This window comes from Rhinoraja longicauda, chromosome 21 (assembly GCF_053455715.1).
Source record: "Rhinoraja longicauda isolate Sanriku21f chromosome 21, sRhiLon1.1, whole genome shotgun sequence".
Classification (NCBI taxonomy): Eukaryota; Metazoa; Chordata; class Chondrichthyes; order Rajiformes; family Arhynchobatidae; genus Rhinoraja; species Rhinoraja longicauda.
In genome coordinates, this window is record NC_135973.1 from 33139266 (window position 1) to 33156126 (window position 16861).

The 16861-nt window shown below is 38.3% G+C and overlaps 1 protein-coding gene across 1 annotated transcript in view; it reads left to right on the forward strand.

Annotated features, from left to right (window-relative positions):
- Positions 1–51: 51 nt before the first annotated feature.
- Positions 52–16861, forward strand: part of dcun1d3 (defective in cullin neddylation 1 domain containing 3) — a 33635-nt gene continuing 16825 nt past the window's right edge. Inside the window, exon 1 of the mRNA XM_078418292.1 lies at positions 52–468. The gene's annotated coding sequence lies outside the window, so the exon portion shown is untranslated. The remainder of the gene's footprint in view (positions 469–16861) is intronic.

Sequence of the window (16861 nt, forward strand, 5' to 3'; positions counted from 1 at the left end):
AAGGCGGCTGTTTTCACTTTCCTTTCCCCGGCACCAGCGCCGCCTGCCTCCTGCGTCACTGTTGTCTGACGTTTGATGAGGTAATGCGCAGGCGAAAAAGCTGCTGCCCGGCGCAGTAGGAAGTGATGAGGGGAAGTTTCTGTCTCCTCAAATTATCTGCGGAACGCTGGGTGTTTTCATCCATACATTTCTCGAAATCGTAGTTTTCCCATCTGTTAATGGCGGTTTGAAAGGCATGTCCCCAAAAGGATCGGGGTTATCGACCGTGATGTCGTAAGAAGGCCTACTGCTGGCTTAGCCTTTGCTCTCTCTGGGACGACTAAAGTGGGCGAAGGGAAGCCCGTCGTTGTTCCAGTGCCTGCGTACAACCTCTGACTCTAACCCTGCTACCGCTAAAACTCAGCAACATCGGTGTTTTGTTCGCTCTTCTGTCAAACGGGACGATGCCTTAATTGCACTCGCATTATTGTAAGTTCTTGTTTTTCATATTTCGTATCTACCGACATTATATTATACAGAAATGGCAACAATGACAGTTTGTAACAATTGATCTAAGTCTGTCGAAGTTAACTCTGTGAACAACTAAGACGTTGCATTTTTATTTAAGATCTGTCGGACAACTTTTCTTCGGTGCTGGATATTTAAATATGGTTGGTGCTCTATAGTGAAACACTGAGTTAATGTTTTGCTTGAAATCAAGTGGATGGAAAAAAAGAGATGGTATGTGCCATTACTTTCCCCAGATAAAAACAAAGAGATTGCATGTTTTCCAGCAAAAGTTGTAAGGCTAGAAAGGAAAATGATTGATTTCAAGTCTGATTTTTGTTAAGGAGATGATTTTTGTTCGGTTAATTTTCATGATCCTAATCCATAGTAGATGTAAACAATAGTCATGCATGCACTCACTTCTAAAAATAAGGTACATGTTGAAGTTGTGGAAAAATAAGGCAATGTTGAGTGGTTTATTTAGGAGCAGGGTGCTACCTGGCCACACCTGCCTACATTTGAGAGTTTTTTGGGATTATCAACTGCTCCCATTCATAATACAAACGTTATACATCTCAAACATAGAAGCTTTGTTAATGATTTACTATTTTTAAAGAACTTGAAATCAAGGTACATGTTCATGTATATTGAGTCAATTTACTGTAGAAATTTCAGCAAATTATTTACTCCCATATAAAATTGCTGGATTTTTAATGTTTTTCATTAAATTTCTTACAAATGTCTCGGCCTTCGTGTGAGTTGTAGTCACTGTTGAACAAATTGCGACAGACAGTTTGTGCTCAACAAGGTCTGCAATATCATAACCACCAAGATTTTTTATTTTTGTGGTGAGCAATAAATATTTGGTCCCTTGAACATTTTTCTCGCCCCTGACTTTCTCTTTAAAAGCCAATACATTTTGTTTGAAAAGCAGCACTTCTACTTGAGCAGGAGTGTTGTCAGAACTATACTGAAATACCCAATTGGGAACATGTTGAGGCAAGCCCATAGAAACAAACTGTGACCCAAGTTGCATGGTACTTTACATTCATTTTAAGTATCTAAAGGTTTTAAGTTGTAATATATAAATGTAAAATTGACATGAGATAATGGTCCAATTCCTGAGTATGTATATTTTCTAAGACTTTACTTTTACAGGAGCTTCAGATTTCAGTAAAATGCCCTGGGTGTCTTTGGTCAATAACATAATAGGATTACATTGCTATTTTACTACCTGAACATGTGCAGCTAGTTAGGAGACTAATTAGTGCATTTTCCTTTTTTATTTAAGTTCAAGTCATGACTGTTATTTGAATACTAATTCTCACTTGCAGATATGCTGAAGAAGCTAAAAGTTAGCTTCTCTACATCATTTTGGTGATGAGAAGAATTGAAGAATTCTGAATTACATTCAGAAAAATATTTTTATGAGCTCAATTATCTGTTTAATTCTCAGGTATTTGCACTTGACCAAACTCTGCTTTACTGGTGCAACACCAGTCCTTTAGTCAATACTAAGTTACTGGCAAATCATTGCTGGTATACTAAATTGGCAGCAATTCTATACTTGGCTATGTCGAGAAAACATTCTTACAGTTGTTTTCTGAAATTGAGGATAAGGGCCAGAGGAGAAAAGCTTTATTCTGATGTATCTGATCCACGCTGTGCCTAGTGCCTGATACGACAATGGAAAGAGCTATTGCTTTCAACAAGTACAACATCAGCATCTGTTAGTAGTTTAAATACCAGTCAGTAAATAGTTTAATGCTGTACATAATTTACAATAAGTGCTTTGTTGATTAGGACTAATATTGGTGCATCAAATTACAAATATAATGCTAATACAAAATTATAAATTTTAAGAAAGTATAGAACTTAAATATTCTTGTTTTCTCCGAAATTGCACATGCATGGAAAGAAAGTTATAATTGAACACTGATAAAGATAAACTACTGCGAATACTGTTGTAATCACATGATGAATATAAGGAGCCCAGTGGGAACAGAAATGCAAGATATAATGTTTGTATCAATTCCATAGATTAAGTGTAACATTTAAAAAATCAAGCAGTGACTTCATTTTAACCATAAATCTGACTTCGCTCTCTCTCACGGTATATAATGTTTTGTGTATTGACTGAGTTGAATCTCTTAAATAATATTATTAATTCCCAGCAGTAGGTAAGCAGGCTGTAGCCAAAATAATTGGTTAATTAATAAAAGATTGTTGCTTGAACCACTTTCAGTAATATCTAACTAATAGATGTTGGCTTGCAAAATGAAAGGGAGGGGGCTTGAATCATTTCATGTAGTTAAGAATAGATACTTTGGGGGGGGGGGGGGAGAACACAAAGCGCTGGAGTAACTTAGCGGGTAAGGCAGCATCTCTGGAGAACGTGGTGGATAGGTGCCATGTCAGGTAAAAATGCAAGATATAATGCATGGTCGTATTTGGCATTAATATTTGGAAACTATGCACCAAATCAAAGAAGGTGTGTTCTAATATGGGTGGTGCATTCATTGAGAGATTGGTGGGTGAAATTACCCTCCGTCAAATACACATGTGTATATGTAATATGTCTTTTTTGTTTTGTTTGTGTCCCTTGACCTTTCTTACTCGTATCTTTCTTATGATCTTACAAAATCACTAGTGAAATGTCCTCGTGCTTAATTGTTATGTTGTGCTGTAGCTTCCTCTAACCTTAATTCTTTCTTTATCTTGGGTTCCATGACTTACTGAGCTCTGCCACTGAAGGCCATGCCTTACTCCATCTCGCATTGTGAAATTCTTATTTCAATCTCTGCATCATCTTTTCCCAGAAAACTACCTCATTGCACTCTGTTCTGTTACATCATATTTCTCCATGTCAATTCAATGCTGCATAAAATTTGCACTGTTATCAGAGACTAATAAGTATGTTAAGTTTCAAAATAAATATCCCAAGCAATGAATACTATTGTTCAATTATATCCAAGCAGCGATAGCAGGCATTCATGAAAGTCACAATATTGATATGCCATCTCAATTTTATCTGTTTCTTTGTATTGATGACCATTGCTATCTGTTTGGACCTATATTCTAGGCAACCAGTGACTTTTCCCTCTTTTATTGAAATTAAATGTAAGTTTGTTGCAGTATTGTTTAACCTATGGAGTTGTAACAGTGCACATAGGTCAGAGACTGATGACCAATGTTCCTGGATGTACCAAATTCAATAGTTAGAACAAGAATGTCATAAGTGATAGGAGCAGAATTAGGCCATTCGGTCCATCAAGTCTGCTCTGCCATTCAATCATGGCTGATCTATCTCTCCCTCTAACCCCATTTTCCTGCCTTCTCCCCATAACCCCTGACACTAATCAAGAATCTTATCTATCTCTGCCTTAAAAATATCCATTAGTGGCCTCCACAGCCTTCTGTGGCAAATAATTCCACAGATGCGCCACTCTCTGACTAAAGAAATTCCTCCTCTTCTTAAAGAAACGTCCTTTATTTCTGTGGCTACAACCTCTAGTCCTAGATTTTCCCTCTAGTGGAAACATCCTCTCCATATCCACTCTATCCAAGCCTTTTGATTGATAGATAGTTTTGATTGAGCCAAAGATGTTGTTTACTTTTGGAGATTTAGACTTTCAACAACATTTCTAAATAAAAATTTGTCATTATTTATTAGCTGTCTAACAACTTTATAATTAAATAACAGCGTGGTATTGTTGAGTAAACATGTTCACTCCATTAAAATGATTCCTTATTCAATTTTAAGCATTTCTTTGCACAAACATGCTCTAGCCAACCATTATCTGTTGTTGAACAACTGAATCACAATTATTGAATTTGCATTTCTGAAGTAACACTGTGGGTGATGGAGTACCAATCACACGGAGAATAAAGGTCTCAATTGAAGGCATTGCATTGAGAACAGTTAAATACAATACAACAGTACCATTATGGATATCATTCAAAGAATCTACTAAGTATTATTCATGAGGATCTTCTATCTCTAACTGAAATGAAATCACCCATGCAGTTAAAGATTCTGCAGTCCCTCTGGAATGAGGGTTGCAGGGCAAATTAAAAGGAGAATAATTTAATCTTGAAGATCAAAAAATATATCTTGGTAAAGAACTTCCCTAACTGGTGGATGGTGCAAAATGAAACTAGGAATAATTTTGGGCGAAAAGTTAAGTAATCCATAAATTCATATTACATTTTTTCAGAAATGTTCAAATTATTCAACTACAGGCATACTTCCCTTGTGACACTTGCTGTCTTGGTCTATTTACAGGAAATAACTCCATCTTCTATTCCTGTGAAAACACTTGTGGTCTTCATTTACACACGTGATGTTGTAAATTACAGAGTGCTAAGTCTGCATACGACAAACTTCTCATACTTTTGATGCTATATTTTGCAAGTGCAATTCGTCTTCTATTTCAGTTACCAGGTGATAATGAAAGAACAAATTTATATATGAATAATATTTTTCATGGCCTCAGCATTTTCTACAGCATTTCACAGCTGAATAGGTGCTAAAGACCAGCTACTGTTTTAGGAAATCATGACGGCAATTTTTTGCACAAGGTCATTACAATTGCAATTGTAATGGCTAAATCTTTTTGAGCTATTGCTGAAAAATAACAGGGGTGTTCTGAAAATTTCCCGTCAACATCTTCGTGTAGTGGCATGCATTCTTTGGGTCTACTGCAGGACTTGGATGTCTTCTTGGTTGGCTGGATTTGCTATTTGGATCACTTTCAGGTTTGGTGCTGAAATATTAGGTTGTCCCTTTTCTACCCTCAGAGTTGTGACATGTGCACCTTGAAAGTAAGATCGGATTGAGCATTATGATGACTGAACAGCTTCCTATCAGGATAGAGGGAAAATGGAGCATTTGAAAAACATAACATCACTTCCACACCCAAGTTGCTTGGTTAAGTGGTAACATGGTGAAATGGGACTATAGTCCAAATCATGCGCCCTATAATTTTTCTGAGAGGTAGAAGATTGTCATTGCTCAAGGGCAGTCCATGAGTCGTATGAGATTTTAGATGGGCCAACTTGTGACTGTTGCATTTTACCCATAAGTCAGGGGTGTTATGGGGAGAAGGCAGGATAATGGGGTTAAGAGGGAGAGATAGATTAGCCATGATTGAATGATGGGCCGAAAGGCCTAATTCTACTCCTATACTTACGAACATGAATAAATGGTGGATGAGCATGAAAAGATTAATTCGATAAGAATCTCCTCGGGAGACAAACGGGGAAACTTGGTTGGGGGGCACATGTGAATCAAAGGAACCTAAGGAATGCTCAGATCATAAAATAAACCAAGATTCAATTTAACTGGAGCAGTAACTACAAAACTAGCTATGAAGTGATTGCTTTTCAGTGAATGTTGAAATGTGTTGCATGTCCTTGTGCCTGGTAGAACTATCTCATGTAGTGAGCGTGGGATGAAAATACTGTTTAAGTTGCAAGATGTCGTGTTCCCGGCCATCATATGATTCAAGCTGAAATTTTAGCAACATTCCCAATATTTCACTTTTATACTAAGTCTGGTGTTGTGTGAACACAAAAAAATTGCAGATGCTGATATCTTGAGCAAAACAACACAATGTTGGAGTAACTCAACAAGTTGGGCAGCATCTGCGGAGAACATGGATAAGCTCTGTTTTGGATTGCGACCCTTCAGACTGATTGTAGTAGGGGAGGGGCGTGAGGTTGCTGGAAGAGAGTGGGGGTGGGACAAAGCCTGGCAAGTGTTAGGGTGGATACAGGTAATGGGAGTTGATTGGCAAATGGGTGAACGATGGCCAGAGATGTGAGCCAAGGAGAGAAGAGTCATGAGTTCTGAGGCCAAAGGACGGATAGTAGGTGGAAGGGGGGGGGGGGGGGGGGGGGGTGCATTCATAATGTGGTAGGCATAGGTAGATGGACACATGTAAATGTATGATTATATTTTAGCACTCAGTGAGATATTGGATGTTCTACATTCCTTAACAACTACATTGACCCGTAATTCTTTGAGTGTCTGCAAATCTGTTGATCTCTGAATGAATGTACTTGATGTCTATGAGCAGCACTGTATGCTGGAGAATTTGAAAGATTCACTGCCTGTGAGTAAATAACTTTTCTAGACTGACCTAATTGACTGATGTAAGCTTCCTGAATCAATGACTTGTGGATTCCTCATTCCAAAGAGTCAACTTTCCTCTCGGAACCGTGTATGTTGCAATAAAGTCACTCCTAAACCTTTAAGAAATGCCCCCTTCTCCACTTTGGAGAATCTTTTATCCTGAATTCATCTAATGAATTTACAATGCACCACCTCTAAGGCAAATATATCCTTGCTTAGATAGAAATATCAAAAATGTGCAGAGTACACCAGGTGGAGTTTCATCAACTCTTTGTACAGTTGCAGCAAGACTGACCCTTGAACTCGCATGTCACCTACAATAAAAGTCAGTGCACCATATACAGCAGTGACACAACTCGTCGAGTTTTATCCCAAAGTTCAAGTGACCCAGACTCAGTCCTGACTTCTGGGTCTGTGTGTGTGGATTTTGCATGTGTAACTACATGGATGTTCTTTGCCTGTCTGTGAGTGAGGGGTAGAGTCTGGGGAGAATGCACATGTTGGGAGTATAAAATGTCAGCATAAATGGGTACTTAATGTATGCCACAGACTTAGTGTGCCTGTCTAAATTTGCACTGTCAAACACACTAAACGGATGAAATCTGAAACAAAAATTTCAGATTTATATTGTAAGAAATCCGTGAAGTAAAATGTTTTCTTTCCCCACTGTTAAATATTTACAGCATTACCTGGTTTTATTCCGTTGGATTTCCTGATTGCTGTTCACACCTACTGAAATATTAATTTTCAGTGTTAATTGCACCATCAATCCACAGATCCCTCCATTCCATCTCATTGTAGGTTTCTCATTAGTTTCTTATATTTCAGGTTTTCATAACTTCATATTTTTCTCAATTCCAATGCCAACTTTGTACCTCTATTTAGGAAAAGCTACAGGAACTACAGACCAGTGTGCCAAACTTCACTGGTAAGTAAGTTATTCGATGGGATTCTGAGATAGGATCTACATACATACATACATGCATACAAAGGCAAGGGCTGATTAGGGATAGTCACCGTTCCTTTCTGTGCGGGACATCACATCTCACATCAACTTTACTTTAGCAAGCAGTATAAGAAAATAACTGCAGATGCTGGTACAAATCGAAGGTATTTATTCACAAAATGCTGGAGTAACTCAGCAGGTCAGGCAGCATCTCGGGAGAGAAGGAATGGGTGACGTTTCGGGTCGAGACCCTTCTTCAGACTGATGTCAGGGGGGCGGGACAAAGGAAGGATATAGGTGGAGACAGGAAGATAGAGGGAGATCTGGGAAGGAGGAGGGGAAGAGAGGGACAGAGGAACTATCTAAAGTTGGAGAAGTCGATGTTCATACCACTGGGCTGCAAGCTGCCCAGGCGAAATATGAGGTGCTGTTCCTCCAATTTCCGGTGGGCCTCACTATGGCACAGGAGGAGGCCCATGACAGAAAGGTCAGACTGGGAATGGGAGGGGGAGTTGAAGTGCTCGGCCACCGTGAGATCAGTTTGGTCAATGCGGACCGAGCGCAGGTGTTGAGCGAAGCGATCGCCGAGCCTACGCTTGGTTTCGCTGATGTAAATAAGTTGACCTTTTGGTAAGGCTGGTCAGGAAGGTGAATTCACATGGGATCCCGGGAGAACTGGCCAATTCGATGCAAAGTTGACTTTTAGGAAACAGAAAGGTGGTAGAGGCTTGAAGACCTGAAAGAAATGGTGTGTCACAGGGATCGGTGCCACGTCCACTGTTGTTTGTTATTTATATGAACAATTTGGGTGTGAATGTAAGTGGCAGGTTAGTAAGTTTGCAGGTGGCATTATAATTGGTGGTGTGGTTGACAATAAAGAAGGTTATCTAAGATTACAGTGCGATCTTGATCAATGGATCCAATGGACAGAGGAATGGCAGAAGAGGTTTAATTTGGATAAATAACGTGTTGCATTTTGATAGGTCAAATCAGAGCAGGACTTGAATGGTAAATGGTTGAGACTTGGGAAGTGTTGTTGAACCCTGGTGCATGGTTCCATGAAAGTGGCAACACAAGTAGAAAGGGCGCTGAAGGCATTTGGCACACGTGCCTTCATCAGTCAGGGTATTGAGTACTGGAGATAGACACAAAGTGCTGGAGTAACTCAGCGGGTCAGGCAGAAAAGGATCTCTGGAGAAAAAGGATGGGTGATTTTTTGGGTCGGCATCCTTCTTCAGACACAGTATGAACCAGCATCCTTTCTACGCATTGAGTACAGGAGCTGGGACATCATAATTCAGCTATACAAGACATTGGCAAGGCCACATGTGGAGTATTGGTTACAATTCTGGTAGTCCTGATAGAGGAAGGATGGAATTTACATTGGAAAGGATGCAAAAAGATTTACGAAGATATTAACAGACTTGGAAGGTTTCATTTGTAATAGAGGCTGGATAGTCTGGGTCTCTTTATCCTGGATCATGGGAGGCTGAGCGATAAACTTGGAGAAATTTATAAAGTGATGAAGGGCATAGATAAGGTGAATAGCCACAGTCTCTTGCCCAGGGTAGGTGAGACTAAATCTAGAGGACATACGGTAAAGATGAGAGAGGAAAGATTCATTAGGGATATGAGGAGCTACCTTGTCACACAGAGGCTGGGAAAATGGAATGAGCTGCCAGAGGAAATGATGGTGGATGTACAATTATAAGGCATTTTAAAAGACAGTTGAACAGCTAAATGGATAGAAAAGGCTTTGCGGAATATGGGCCAGGCGTAGGGAAATGGGACTAGCTTGGTTAAGCAACTTGGTTGGCATTGATGAATTGGGCCAAAGGTCCTGTTTCTATGCTGTATAGCTCTATAAACTCTGGGTTCTATCTTGCTCACTTGTTTAACCTTGATATTCCTTTGCAGAGTTCTTCTGTTCTCTAAGTAGCCAATTTTCTTGTTAAGCTCTATATCAGCAACACTGATATGTGCCATTTTGCCATTTTGTTAAATCATTATAAAGATTAAAGGTAGCTGAGTGGCTTGAACTGATCATCGTGGCACCCATTAATATACAGACTGAGCCAGAAAATGAAATTAAAAATCCAGTCACTTCTAAACAGGTAAATTTACATGAAACCTGCCTCCCAAAATTGAAGTGAATGGAGTTAAATGGCAGGTTTAATCTACTAACTGTACTGTTGGACTACATTGTATAGCACAGCTTGAATGACAGCCGAGAACACTTCAGAAAATTTGAGGTTTCCCTGCACAAGTGGTCCACAATGTGATTTAGAATTGTGTGCTTAAAAATGTGTGCACTTCTGTGCAGCGCAATTAAAGTGGCACCTGAGCAAATGTCAAATGAAAATCTATTATCCCTGTACAAAATCCCAGAAACTAATAAGTTTTGTCATACGTGATTTCTCTTTCATGAAACCGTTGACTGTCTATAAATGTATTGTGATTTTATTAATTGCTCTGAATTAGTGGAGTCTTTTCCAAAAAAATAGTTAACCTAACTAAACCATAATTTGTTATTTTTGTTGCTTCTCGCAATTGATAGATTTCCATCTACTGGAATCATTCCATAATGAAGAGAATTTTGTTGGGCGTCTTTAATACATTAATTATATCTGTAGCCATCCGTTTCAGAACCTTGGGTGATAACGGATATTATTTAGGTTATGGCAACATAACCTATAACTCAAATTTCACTGTACCTGAATTGGTACATGTGACAATAAATTGATCTTAAAATCTTAATCTATAACATTTAAATGGCAAAATGACAAGTTCAAACAGAAAATAGGAAAATGGCAAAAGTGGGATGACAGTAAATAAAATGGAAGCCATTTTTTCTGGATGTGAAGCATCTGTAATAATGTAAATAACTGACAAATCGAGCCCAATGCATCAGCATGTATGTGGATGCATATTGGTTAAGAATTTGAAAGATTACATTATCGGCATTTGAATGTGTTGTAATTTCAGAATTTTATGGATAAAAATTCAACACATATCCCTATAAACCTTTCCTGTACCTGTCCAAATGTCTTTTAAATATTGTTATAATTTCTGCCTCAACTACCTCTTCCGGCAGCTCATTCTATATACCCACCACCCTCTTTGTGGGGAGAAAGTTGCCACTCATAATCCTGTTAAATCTTTCCCTTCAACTTAAACTTATGCCCTCATTCCCCAACTTAGGGTAGATGCACAGTATTTTACCTAATCTATTCCCCTCATGATCTTACACATCTCTATAAGATCACCTCTCATCCTCAAGCTCCAAGGAATACAGTGCCAGCCTGTCCAATCTCTCCCTATAGCTCTGGCCCTCATATCCTGGCGATATTCTCGAATCTTCTCTGCACTCTTTCCAGCTTAACATCTTTCCAATAGCAGGGTGATCTTATGAAGATCAAGACTATGCGATGCTCCAGGTGTATTCTGTAAAGTTATATGAAAATGTTCCTTGCATTAAATATCATAGTTTCATTACCCTTCGTTATCACTTGCTCAACTTACTTGCTAGTCTTTTACATTTCATGTACTAGGATTCCCAGGTCGATACATACTGCAACATTTTGTGGTTTTACTCCACACAAATGAGAATTAGCATCTTACAGTTTCTCACAAAGAGTATAACCTCTCAGTTTCCACATTACACTCTATCTACAATGTTTTGCCGGCTCAGCTAACCTGTATTCCTTCAGACTCCTGGCTCTTCTCGTAGTTTTTATCAACTATTTGTCAATAGTAAATTTGGCTGCAGTACTCTTGGTCTCTTTTTACGTGACTAATGTAGATTATTAGCAGTAGGAGGCTCTTACTAGGAGCCTCAGCATTGATCCTTGTGCTACCGCATTAGCTCCTGATTGTCAATTGGAAAATGTCTATTTATCCCAGCTCTGCTTTCTGTGAGTCACACCAATTTATATTATCCACAATCTTGTGTGTTCTTATGAAGTAACCTTTTTATGTAGTATCTTTTTGAATACTTTCTGGAAATCCAAATGCAAGTCGTCATGGGTTATGTAAGGGTTCCGTTAATGAGAACTGACTGTACGCCTACATTTTTGTAAATTGGAAACCTCCATTTTCCATATTGCATTTCTCTGTTTTTACTTCCTAGAACCTTAACACATCCCATAATTAAACTGATGGTGTATCTCAATCTGATTAAACTGATGGAATAGCTCAATTAGAACATAGAAAGGTAAGGCACAGGAGCAAGCTCTTTGGCCCACAATATCTGTGTCTATCATAGTGCCAAAATAAACTGATATATCTGCCTGCATGTGATCCATATCCCTCCATAACCTTGCATATTCATGTTCCTATCTAAAAACTATCATATCTGCCTCCATCACCTCCTCTGGCAGTGCGTTCAGTGTTAATGAATATATCAAACATTTTATTATTTTTAATACTCTCTTGAAAAATTTACACCTTTCACCCATCAATTTTTTTAATCTATTTTCTGCAAGTAAGGTTTCCCTTATCCTGGGGGACCCCCTGTAGACTACATCCAGAATAGCCCAAGTCAAAAATATTGCACTTAACTATAATTAGTGGACCTGATCTGCTTGAGGATAGAAAATATTAAACTACTTGAAAATAAAAATGTACATGTGCATGTGCCTCCCCGGCGATAATTATTTTTAATCTGTAAATTTACTTGGGTGTTTTACCCTTTCACTTGGTATTATAGGGTAAAATATTAGAGTAAACATTACAAAGATAGCAGAATTTCTTCACAGTTATCAAATATACTGCTAACAGGCTTGGTTGTTCATACTGGCAATTCAGAATGTTTAAAATTGAAATATTTATTCACTTCCTAAATTTTATTTATTTCACAAAATGCTGGAGTAACTCAGCAGGTCAGGCAGCATCTCAGGGGAGAAGGAATTTTATTGGTAGAAATAACTTTATTTATACACTTAATTCAAGCAAAGTTCAGTGTCTTTTTTTTGAAGGGTGCTTTATGGATTTTGACTTCAATTTGGAATCCCATGTTTTGGGCCAATATTTGAATCAGTAAGGTCGCCACCAATACTTATTATCTAGATGCTTCACTACCTTGTCCAAAATTGATTTTGAACTTGCTGGTTGTAATCTGATTTGTGAAGCCTTGTATTGTTCCAGTGGCTTGTACAACAAAACTCTACTAAGTAAATAGACCAAAGGATCTCCACCCTAAAGCGATTGAGAAAAGCTTGTTGAAGTGCAATTGCATTCCTCTCTAAGTAGTAATAATAACTTACATTTGTAAATTAAAATAAAATTCATCCTCTAGAAACACCAATTCAAACACTAATAATTATAAAAGTAATTTATTCTAAATCCTCCTTCCTCTCAGCCCCATTGATGTGACTAGATATGCAGAGGATCCATGAGCAGATTTACCAACAAGTTTGAGTGCACCGACAGATGTGCTGTCAAAATTCTATTACCAAAGCATGCACATTTGAGTATGCATGTGCCAAAGATTACCATAGATTTGCCATTTTGTAATATTTCATCTTTAATGCAAAGACCACCGTGATGTTCATTTGATTTGACAAATATAACCCTAACTACTAAAACATTCCCTTATTTAGTTTTTTGTGACTTTTATATTTGAGTCTTAAATGGGTTATATTTGGGAAACAAGTATAATAATTGTTAGGAAACAAAGTGGATAAAAACGTAATCTCTGCCACGTTGGCTCCGTTCTTGTGAGAATGACCTCTTAATGCCTCACAGTGTTGGTAGAGCTTGAAAAGCATATCTGTGCAATTCTCTCTGCTTCACTTCAGGGTAAAAACGGGGAAATGGCTAAGAAAAAGATTTTACTCAGATTGGAAAATAATGCATTGGTTACTCGAATGATGTACTCTAGTGCTTTGAGGTGCCTACTGTAGGTTGTCCAAATCTTCAATCCATACGGAGAATGGATGTCGCTGCTGCTCCTTGGATAGTGAGCTCGGGATCACGTTTAAGTAATGTCTTTGACGTTTCTTTCCTTAGCTGGCCAAAGGCTGTACTGGCACAATTGAGGCACTGGTAAATTTCATCCCTTTTTGTCTCCCTTCACTGACGGGTGGATTACTATTCAGATTTTGCACACTCTCACATGAGTTAGAAAAAGTACATAATGCAGAAAAAGTTCATAATTACAGGTTATTAACGTTTTTCTTTTTGGATGTGAAAACAATATAGCTTGTTTTTAAAATCATGTAACTAAAGACTTTGACCAACAACTGTAAAACAAACTTTTTGTTGTGTTTAAGCATATTCTGGCTTTGCCCATACCTCAGTACTCCCAAGCTTAGTGTGTGAGAACTGTACTTAGTACTTTTTGTTTTAAGCATGAAATACAGAAATTAAAAATTATTTTGCACTGTTGAAGAAATCTTAAGCTGCCAAAATATTATTCCCCAACATTCAGCTGTTATTAAATTCCTGACCATGAGTTGACAATCTTCAGGCTTAAAGAAATGTTTAAATAATAGGAATGTTTTTTGCTTTAAAATTGGAATGTATGTGCTTGGATGTACATGGAATTATTCCTCTTCTAGTTTGGTGTCTATCAATTTCAATTTGCTATATTGATGGTTGAATTTGTGGGGTGTAATAAAGCTAAAAATGTTCTATACTTCTGCCTACCAGAAATCTGATTGGCACGTGTTTCAGATCTGGTTATGCCAATGCTGACTTGTTCAGAATGAAAACGATTGATTCTCGCAAATCAAATACAACCCTTGAAGTATGAACTATATACTATGTGGGGTAACAAATAAATTACTCTGCTAATATTTTCCTTTGATTTAATATCCTGCCAAAGCAAACTGATTTTTTTTTGTGTATATAGTGCTATTCCAGTCTGAGAGATTCTAGCTGTCAATAAATGTGTTATCAATGCAGGAGAAATTGTCACAGCAGCTGATAGGTTTATATTACTAATATAGTTATAGTCATGGTGTCATTGAGCAAAATGTTTCAATGTACATTTGTCGTATGGAAATTTTAACTATGATTTTTGCTTTACTGACCTCTGCAGTGGCTATTTAGGTAACAGCCCTCCAGAATCCACATAACTGATGTGGAATAAAATTTGCCCCCTCAGAATTTGTGGTGAAAGAAAGTAACTGACATGTTTTTTTTCAACTTTAATTTCTTGACTCATGCTCAGGTGATGTAGCTTTGTGTAATGGAAAATTATGATATGAGCTGTTTTCTAGGAAGGCATCTCCCCTGGGTAAGGTGGGGTTTGCCTCCACCTGATGCTTAGCCCATGCTTTCTCCGTGTAGGAAGGAACTGCAGTGTATTTTGAAGTGGCACAGTACATGGATGTATTACTCATCCATGCAGGAGATTTTCCATCGAATTCGCAGCATGCACTTGCAAATAGTGGAAAGACCTTGATGTTGGGAGGTGTGTCATTCTGAGGGCTGACTTTCTTTTAACCTGCTCTTGTAGTCATGGTATTTATATGATTGGTCCAGTTAAGTTTCTAGTCATCGACCCCAGGACAGTGATGGTGGGAGACTTGGCAATATCAATGTCGGGGATAGATGGTTAGCCACACTTGTTCGCGGTAATTGTTAACTGGCAAATTTGTGGTGAAAATCGTACTTGCTGCTGATCATCCCATGCTTGAGGGTTGCGCAGGTCATGATGCATGCAAGCATAATTGCTTTACTTGCATCACAGTTTTGAATGGAATTGGACAAGTAAGCATCACCAGTTCAAACCTTATGGTGGAAGGAAAGCTTGCTAAATAAGTTACTTAAACCACTGCCCCAAGGAACTCTTGCTGTGATGCTCAGGAGCTGGGATGATCGACTTCTGACAACCATGGCCTTCTTTCTTTGTGGGGGCTATAACTCCAAGCACTAGATAATTTTTCCTTTTAATGCCCATTGACTTCAGTTTTACCCAGGAACCTTGATGTCGGGTTCAGTCAAATGGTTCCATAATGTAAAGGACAATCACTCCTGCCTGCCTTCCAGAATTCAGTTGTTGTTCCATTGCTGGCTGCAAACCTTATTATAGCGTATGTGCAAGTAATTCTGGTGAATTTCATAGTGGGCAGCAATGAATAGCTGTTGGTGTGTACTTGCTGCTCGATAGCACTGTTGATGACAGCCTGCTCATGATTGTGAGTGAATTGATTGGGTGGCAATTAGCCAGATTGGATTTGTCCTTTTTTGAGAATGAGACATAACTGGCAATTGAAGTAAGATGTCCTTTCCTCTTGTACTCTTTTCTTGTATTCCATTTTTATTTGATTCTGCTCAAAGATGCTTGGTGCCTTTTTAGATGCCTCTTTTGTTAAGCTATTATTGTTCATGTATTCTCACAAGTTAACAAGAATGTTTGCTCTTCATTTCAATGAGGTTGAAATGTTCTCTATTTTCTCTGTTGGCATGGAATCCACTTGCTGTGGGACACCTCTATTTCAGGAGCTTGGTATCAGCCATGCTGGTTAGATGTCCTGTTCAATGGAACTGACTGTAGAGCCACAATGTTGAGCTGTTGGCTTGGGAAAGGGTGGTGATGTTAGTTCCTTTAGACCTCCAATGAATTTGGAAGATTTTATGGAGACAGCGTTGTGGTGCTAAAGTGTTTTGAGGTTAATGTTGTAGATGGTCCAATCAACAAACCATACAGGAGATGTTTGGTAAACCATTAGGTTAATACCGGTTTGTGGTCTTGATCTATAAACTGTACTTTCTGCTTGGCAGCTGAAAAAAGAGCTAATTTTGGAATCTGTTCTGTAACCCAAAACCTTACTATGGTTCTGTGATGCAATGACTGTAAACTCTGTTTCAAAAGGTAATGTAAATGAGACTAGGCAACATGATTATTTTTGAAAATTCTTGGTTCTGATCCATTTTGATTGTGAATTTCTTTTGTTTTTACTTCTGCATTTTGCAGTATAACATTGGTTAATTGTCAAATTGATTAAAAAATACTTGTAAAATGTAATATAAAGTGATTCTTATTGAGAGCAAAATGTGATTTGGGCTTTCCCCATCTGCGTAATACCCTTGGTGATATTACCCATGCATCAGTTTCTACATGAGTGTTGATGAAATCTAGCCCTTACTCTGCATTTTCTTCCCTCTACATATCTTGTGTTGTCAGACTACTTGCTTAATGTCTAATCTTGGTAAAACAACAGTTTGTTTCATTTCTAAAATCATTTCCGCATCTATGGTTCACCAGGAGGTTTACAGGTGGTTTGAGAAAAAGGGGTACTGTCCCCTTTTCCTGTTCTTTAACACACTGTTGGAGCACTGCATAA